The sequence below is a fragment of the Leuresthes tenuis genome, unplaced genomic scaffold, assembly GCF_036924035.1.
Source record: "Leuresthes tenuis unplaced genomic scaffold, fLeuTen1.0.hap1 SCAF_18, whole genome shotgun sequence".
Taxonomy (NCBI): Eukaryota; Metazoa; Chordata; class Actinopteri; order Atheriniformes; family Atherinopsidae; genus Leuresthes; species Leuresthes tenuis.
In genome coordinates, this window is record NW_027325372.1 from 28,458,875 (window position 1) to 28,467,978 (window position 9,104).

Below are 9,104 nucleotides of genomic sequence, written 5' to 3' on the forward strand. Positions count from 1 at the left end.
AAAATACAGATTTTGCTATAAAATTAATTCCTTCTATCAGCCTGACTTAAAACTGTTTGTCCTCCTTATTTATCCACTTCAAATCAAGTTTCAACAATTAAAAAAAATTTGTAGTTTGAGAAAGAACAACTTAATCTTCAGCAATCAGTATAAAAAGAGGTGCAAATGCCAACCAAACATACCTAAAAGGTGGAGCGGAAGTATTCAGCTGCAAGTAGGTGTGAATGTTCGACCATAATTTGTAAAAAGCAGGTAAGAAAAAGTTCGAATGCCCGACTATATATTAACAAAAGCGGGAGGAGAGGTCTTCGGATGAGAGTGGGTGAGAATTTCCAACCATAATCTATAAAATACGGTGAAAAAAAATATGTGAATGCCTCATAGAACACTAAAAGCGGAAGTGTTCGGCTGCAAGAAGGTGTGAATGTCCGACTATATTTGGTGAAAAGCAGGTCAAGCAAGGTCTGAATGCCCAACCTTACATCATCAAAAGCGAGATCAGAGGTGTTTGGCTGCAAGAAGGCCATAGTTTTCCAAAAGCGGGTAAGGTGCGAATGACCGACTAAATATCAACAAAAGTGGGGGCGGAGGTCTTCGGATGCAAGTGGGTGTGAATATCCCACCATACAAGTATGGTGGAGAGGAAGCTGTGAATGGCCGACCATAGTAAAAGGCGGGTGAGAGAAGGTGCGAATGTCAAACCATACATAATCAAAACAGGGAGCGGAGGTGTTCTGCTGTAAGAAGGTGTGAATGTCCAACCATAGTTGGTAAAAAGCAGTTAAGAAAAGGTTCGAATATCCAACCATACATAATCAAAAGCGGGAGCAGAGCTGTTCGACTGCAAGTAGGTGTGAATGTCAGATCATAATTTGCAAAAAGCTGATGAGAAAGGGTGAGAATGCCCGACTATACACCATCAAATGCGGGAGCGGAGTTGTTCGGCTGTGAGTAGGTGTGAATCTCCGACCATAATTGCTGAAAAATGTGTTAGAAAAGGTAAGAATGCCGGTCCATACATCATCAAAGCGAGAGAGGTTGTGTTCGGCTGCAAGTAGGTGTGACTGTTCGACTAAAGTTTGTAAAAAGTGGGTAAGACAAGGTGCGAATGCCTGACAATGTATGATCAAAAGCGGGAGCGGAGGTGTTCAGCTGCAAGGTCTACATGTCCATCAATAATTGCTAGAAAACATGAAAGAAACTTTTCGAAAATCAAACCGCACATGATCATAAGTGGGATAGGAGGTGTTCAGCTGCAAGGTGTGAATGTCCACCCATAATTCCTGAAAAATGGGCAAAAAAAAGGTGTGAATGCCCAACCATACATCATCAAAAGCAGGAGTGGAAGTGTTCGGCTACAAGAAGGTGTGAACGTCCAACCAAAATATGTAAAAAGCAGTTAAGAAAAAGTTCGAATATCCAACCAAACATAATCAAAAGCGGGAGCAGAGCTTTTCGACTGCAAGTAGGTGTGAATGTCAGATCATAATTTGCAAAAAGCTGATGAGAAAGGGTGAGAATGCCCGACTATACATCATCAAATGCGGGAGCGGAGTTGTTCGGCTTTGAGTAGCTGTGAATCTCGGACCATAATTGCTGAAAATGTGTTAGAAAAGGTAAAAATGCCGGTCCATACATCATCAAAAGCGAGAGAGGTTGTGTTCGGCTGCAAGTAGGTGTGAATGTCCAGCCATAATTACTCACAAACGGGTAAGAAAAGGTAGTATTGCCAGACCATATATGATCAAAACAGGGAGCGGAGGTGGTTCAGCTGCAAGAAGGTTTGAATGTCCGACTAAAGTTCAAATATATTAAAGAAAGCGGGAGGAGAGGTCTTCGGATGAGAGTGGTTGAAAATTTCCGACCATAATGTATAAAATGCGGTGAAAAAAAGGTGTGATAGAACACTAAAAGGTGGAGCGGAAGTGTTCGGCTGCAAGAAGGTGTGAATGTCCGACTATATTTGGTGAAAAGCAGGTGAAGCAAGGTCTGAATGCCCAACCTTACATCATCAAAAGCGAGATCAGAGGTGTTTGGCTGCAAGAAGGCCATAGTTTGCCAAAAGCGGGTAAGGTGCGAATGTCCGACTAAATATCAACAAAATTTGGGGCAGAGGTCTTCGGATGCAAGTGGGTGTGAATATCCAACCATACAAGTATGGTGGAGAGGAAGCTGTGAATAGCCGACCATAGTTTGGAAAAAGCGGGTAAGAAAAGGTTTGAATACTCGAACATACACCTTCAAAAGAGGGAGCGGAGGTGTTCCGCTGTACGAAGGTGTGAATGTCCGACCATAGTTTGTAAAAAGCGGGTAAGAAAAGGTTAAAATACCCGACTGTACACAATCAATAGCGGGAGCAGATGTGTTCGGCTACAAGAAGGTGTGAAAGTCCGACCTTGGTTTGTAAAAAGCGGGTAAGAAAAGGTTCGTATGCCCGAATATACACCATCAAAAGCGGAAGCGGAGGTGTTCGGCTGCAAGATATTGTGAACGTCCGACCAAAGTTTGTAAAAAGCAGTTAAGAAAAGGTTCGAATATCTAACCAAACATAATCAAAAGCGGGAGCAGAGCTGTTCGACTGGAAGTAGGTGTGAATGTCAGATCATAATTTGCAAAAAGCTGATGAGAAAGGGTGAGAATGCCCGACTATACACCATCAAATGCGGTAGCGGAGTTATTCGGCTGTGAGTAGGTGTGAATCTCCAACCATAATTGCTGAAAAATGTGTTAGAAAAGGTAAAAATGCCGGTCCATACATCATCAAAATCGGGAGAGGTGGTGTTCAGCTGCAAGAAGGTCTAAATGTCCATCAATAATTGCTAGAAAACATGAAAGAAAATTTTCGAAAATCAAACCACACATGATCATAAGTGGGAGAGGAGGTGTTCAGCTGCAAGAAGGTGTGAATGTCCACCCATAATACCTGAAAAATGGGTAAAAAAAAGGTGCGAATGCCCAACCATACATCATCAAAAGGAGGAGTGCATGTGTTCGGCTACAAGAAGGTGTGAACGTCCAACCAAAGTTTGTAAAATGCAGTTAAGAAAAGGTTCGAATATCCAACCAAACATAATCAAAAGCGGGAGCAGAGCTGTTCGACTGCAAGTAGGTGTGAATGTCAGATCATAATTTGCAAAAAGCTGATGAGAAAGGGTGAGAATGCCCGACTATACACCATCAAATGCGGGAGCGGAGTTGTTCGGCTGTGAGTAGGTGTGAATCTCCGACCATAATTGCTGAAAAATGTGTTAGAAAAGGTAAGAATGCCGGTCCATACATCATCAAAAGCGAGAGAGGTTGTGTTCGGCTGCAAGTAGGTGTGACTGTTCGACTAAAGTTTGTAAAAAGTGGGTAAGACAAGGTGCGAATGCCTGACAATGTATGATCAAAAGCGGGAGCGGAGGTGTTCAGCTGCAAGAAGGTCTACATGTCCATCAATAATTGCTAGAAAACATGAAAGAAACTTTTCGAAAATCAAACTGCACATGATCATAAGTGGGATAGGAGGTGTTCAGCTGCAAGGTGTGAATGTCCACCCATAATTCCTGAAAAATGGGCAAAAAAAAGGTGTGAATGCCCAACCATACATCATCAAAAGCAGGAGTGGAAGTGTTCGGCTACAAGAAGGTGTGAACGTCCAACCAAAATATGTAAAAAGATGTTAAGAAAAGGTTCGAATATCCAACCAAACATAATCAAAAGCGGGAGCAGAGCTGTTCGACTGCAAGTAGGTGTGAATGTCAGATCATAATTTGCAAAAAGCTGATGAGAAAGGGTGAGAATGCCCGACTATACACCATCAAATGCGGGAGCGGAGTTGTTCGGCTGTGAGTAGGTGTGAATCTCCGACCATAATTGCTGAAAAATGTGTTAGAAAAGGTAAGAATGCCGGTCCATACATCATCAAAAGCGAGAGAGGTTGTGTTCGGCAACGTGGATTCATGCCAGTCACTGTAAGAAGGTACCAGAACCAGTAGATGACTTCCACCCTGACATACATCAGCCTAACAAACACGCCCGGAAGGACAAAGATAAGAGTCAGCAGTAAAAGCTGTACTCCACCGGTGTGTTAAGTGCTAGTAACCTCTGACACCGAAGATTGAAACATCCTTACTGAGACCTGCGATGAAGATGATCATACACATGCTGTGAACCATGGAAGAAACTGTTTGTTGTTTGTATTTTCTTATTTGTAACCAGCATGTGCACATTGTATCTTGATTTCACAGGAAGCAATAATACAGGGCTGCTGTATTTTTCCCTGTGTGAAAGGCCTCATTGTATGTATCTCACCAAATGATTCAAATGACTCAAAGAACTTTTTTGCTTTCAAAATTTTTCCTCTAGTGACGCTGACTTAGAGAGGCATGAAGATAATCATATTTAATTGTTCATGTTTTGATTGTTTATCATTGGACCCTTTATCACTATGATGCCTGCATTTTAAACTCACGTTGTGTGCAAATGCAGGCTGATGTTTTACAGATAAAGTTATTATTTTCCTTGTTTCTTTTGGGTTGATTAATATAATGGTATTATTATAATCAAAAGGGAGGAATGTAATGGAAAATAATTCTTATATGCATTGTATTGAGTGTTACTGTGTATAACCTGCAAATGACTGAGCTGCAAGGTACCACCCTGCCCTGTTTTCTTAAATTCCTCTTTACAATGGTGGGCTTGTTATTATGAGATAGCTGCACTTTAGGGGGGACAGGGTTAGGCTGGTATTTACGAGTGTGTCTGGGTAACCTCAACTAATGGTTGGGGAGGAAAGTTAGAAGAACAATCAACTATACCCAAAAACAGATGACGTGATGAGTGGGCAATATAACTGTGTGTTTTTGCTTCAGTGGTCAGAGCAACTCTGTATTCTGTACTGTGTTGTTCTCTCTTGCAAGATATTATTATTAAAGCCTCTTATCTCCTCAAAAGAAAATAACTGACTCCCCAAGTGCAAGTGTCAGGACAAATGATCAAACTTCTCCAAGCTTCAGTCTGCAGAGAGGTACAAGACAGGGTTGCCCACTTTCGCCCTCACTTTTTGCTATTTTCATCGAACCTTTAGCAGCTGCTATCAGACAAGATAGAAATATTAAAGGCATCCAACCCCAAAATATTGAGCATAAAATAAGTCTTTATGCTGATGATGTATTACTTTTCCTTCAGAACTCACAGACGTCTCTCACTCACACGATCACACTCATAAATAAATTCTCAGCACTTTCTGACTACTCTATCAATTGGTCTAAGACCACAGTTCTGCCCATTAACTATAGGGACCAGAATATACCTGCGATCACTTTACAGTCAGGAAATATTAGATATTTAGGCATAAACATTTCCTCCAGGCTCTCAGAGCTAACAAAGCTAAATTATGTGCAATTATTAAAGACAGTAGAGGACGATCTCTCTCGTTTGAAGTCCTTACCTATATCACTTATGGGGAGAGTTACAACCATTAAAATGATGATACTACCAAAAGGTAACTATTTGTTCTCAATGATCCCCATAAAACCATCTGCTACTTGGTTTAAGTCACTAGGTTCATGCATCTCCAAATTTCTGTGGAAAAACAAACCACCACGTATTAGTTTAAAAACCTTACAGAAGACCAAGGACAGTGGTGGATTAGATTTACCTAATTTTCAGCACTATTCATAAAGTTAGTGTTAGTGTATCTGGTCTCCCTCTCGGATAGTTTCTGGCTGATGTAAAGCACTGGGCGGTCAACGCCCCGCACCTGCTGGGAAAGAACAGCCCCCGACCCCCTTCCCGATGCATCAGTCTGCAGGACAAATGGGAGAGAGGAGTTAGGTGTGTGGAGAAGAGGCTCCCCACAGAGGGTCTGCTTTACCCTCTCAAGTGACACCTGGCACTGCTTCGTCCACCGGACCGGATCAGAGGCACCTTTTCGCGAAGTTGGGAATAAATCGCCGGTAATATCCGGCCAGCCCCAAAAACCGCCTCACCTCTTTCTTGATCTTAGGTTTTGGGCAGGCTGCAATCGCTGCTGTCTTGTCTACCTGTGGACGCACCTGTCCGCCGCCCAAGTGGTACCCCAGATACCGTACCTCCCTCCATCCAACTGCACACTTCTTTGGGTTGGCCGTGAGCCCCGCCTGCCGCAGTGACTCCAGCACTGCCGCCATCTGCTGAACATGCTCCGCCCAGCTGTTGCTATGGATGATGACGTCATCCAGGTAAGCGGCAGCATACGCAGGAACTTACATCATGAAAAGCGAGATCAGAGGTGTTTGGCTGAGAGAAGGCCACAGTTTGCGATGCAATAATTAAAGGCCTCATGCCAGATGTCGCCACTGAAGTAAAGAACATTTACGTGGGATGGTGTGAGGGTCCTCGTTTGGCTGACGTTCGCCGATATGCTCGCCATGCTCATAACCAAGTTGAGACGCGTAAGACAACCAAAAGGGACAAGTGTGAAAAGGAGCTGCATTTGGCAGCCATGACCATGTATTCCGCAGTGTGTGTAAACAGAGGACGAGGCCGAAGTCGAAGACGTGGACGTGTGGGAGTGGAGGTCGAAATGGGCCACGCCAGAGCTATGATCCGAATATTTGTTTTTACTGTGGCCAGACTGGACAGCTGAAAAGTGATGAAATTGGGCAAAAGGCTGACTGAGGGTGGGAGGCAGGTTCTGGACGTCACGCGGCAGCGGAGCCTCCACTAATGGGTGATAGCACAAACACACTCACACATTTTTCCTGCTCTGTGTAGTGAAGAAACGCTTGCCGACTGTGATTCACGTAGTAAAGTTTTGCATGCTATTTCCGTCCTAGAGCAAAGATATTTCTCTCAGAATATAGGAAATTATGTTCATCAGTAGTGACGTCAGGGGAGTTTGATTGTCCTCCAAAGTTAAGTGGAAACCACGTTTACTGTATGTCTGCATCAGGCCAGGTTGTGAAGGAGAAAATGACAATGCCCATTGCGTGTTGTCACTCCTGATGAGCTCTCCTTCAAACACTCATTTTTGTTATCAGAGTTGTGTCCCATTAACCTGATGGGCTGTGATCTCATGTGTAAATTAGGCATTATTTTAACTTCTACACCAGAGGGTGTTAAGGTTATGTTACAGCCTGACAAAGTTTTCACAGCAGTGCAGTTTGATTCATCGGCACTTACATATGCTTATGAGTGGAAACTTCCCAGCTCTCCTTTTTCACAACAACTAGTGGAAGAAGCAAAAGCGTTAGTTTCACCCCTTTCTGATTTCATGCAACCTACTGATTTGCACTGCACATCACACATTTCTTTGGGGCTATGAGAAGAAGTGAAAAAATATGTGCGCCTACTTTATTGGCTGTGTCGCTCACTCCAGAGCACTTCGATTTTTTTAATGTTTGTGGTACTCGCCCTCACATTTCCTTGGCCAAACGTACACACTGGCAGTGACAAGGTGTGGGAGAGTTTGTTGCTACATGTCAGAAAGAAATGGAGTGGACCGTTTCACCTGCTGATCCAAATTTTATGTTTTCTGAACGATTGTCAGCATACCAATAAACATTTTTGAGTACAATGCATTGTCAAAGAACTGTGGACTTAATTCCTACCACAGAATCACATTTTGAAGCATGGTTTTTATCTGAAACAGATTTGTCTTCGATACCCATGTTGGCTGAAGTGCCCAATGATCTTTGGGCTAAGAGCAAATATGATGTGGGGTTGATAAAAGGCTGTGAACCAGTAATTGTCACCCCTAAATCAGACTTTTGTCCATGTAAAAAACAATACCCTTTTAAGCCTGAAGCAATTAAAGGGATTAAACCTGTTTTTCAATCTTTTCAGAAAACAGGCGTTATTGTTCCTTTTGAAAATTCACCTGTGCTTACTCCATTGTTTCCTGTTAAAAAGATTAAAGATGCTGGCCAGCCAGATGAATGGCGTTTTGTACAGGACCTCCAAGCGGTGAATGCTGCAGTTCAGCCACATGCTCCTACTGTGCCCAACCCACACACTATTTTGTCTCAAATTACATCAGATGCACAGTTTTTCTCAGTGGTTGACTTGTCGCCAGTGCACCCTGATAGCCCATTTTGGTTTGCTTTTTAGTTTGAAGGGAGATCTTGGACTTTTACCCGGTTATGCCAGGGGTACTGTGAAAGTCCCACTATTTACAATGCTGCCCTCAAAGCTAGTCTGGATTAACTTCAATCAACCACAGGCTCTGCTCTTTTGCAGTATGTGGATGACATCCTTTTATGTAGTCCATCTAAACAACAGTGTGAAAAAGACAGTGAATCTGTTGAAACATCTTCATTCTTATGGCCATAAAGCCAGCCTTTCTAAGTTACAGTTTGTACAGGACGAATGTGTACAATGTGCACATGCTGGTTACAAATAAGAAAGTACAAACAACAAACAGTTTCTGCCATGGTTCACAGCATGTGTATGATCACCTTCATCGCAGGTCTCAGTAAGGATGTTTCAATCTTCGGTGTCAGAGGTTACTAGCACTTAACACACCGGTGGAGTACAGCTTTTACTGCTGACTCTTATCTTTGTCCTTCCGGGCGTGTTGGTTAGGCTGATGTATGTCAGGGTGGAAGTCATCTACTGGTTCTGGTACCTTCTTACAGTGACTGGCATGAATCCAGGTTGCTCTCTCTGCAACTTTAACAGCTGTATGAGTGACCAGTAGTACCTGGAACGGGCCTTGCCAACGTTTGGACTTCCAATGTTTCCTGCGAAGTTCCTTCACCACCTGTCATCTGGTTGGAGTGGTGTGTTTTCTGTGGCTGGAAGGGCTGCTTTTACTGTCTGTGAAACTTGAGATAGAACAGTGGAAAGGTTTCGACAGTAAGACAACATAGCATCATCACAAACAGTTGTGGAAGGGAGGGGTCTGGTTACAGGTCCCAATCCCAGGTTAGGAGGTCTGCCAAATAAAATTTCAAATGGGCTGAGATTCACTTGAGCTCTGATTCTCATTCTCATGTAGGTAAGCACAATAGGTAATACTTTTGTCCATGGCAGACCTGTTTCTTCACAACATTTGGCTAACTTGGACTTTAATGTACCATTTTCTCTTTCCACAGCACCTCCACTCTGTGGATGATAAGCACAGTGTGTGCGCAAGGTTA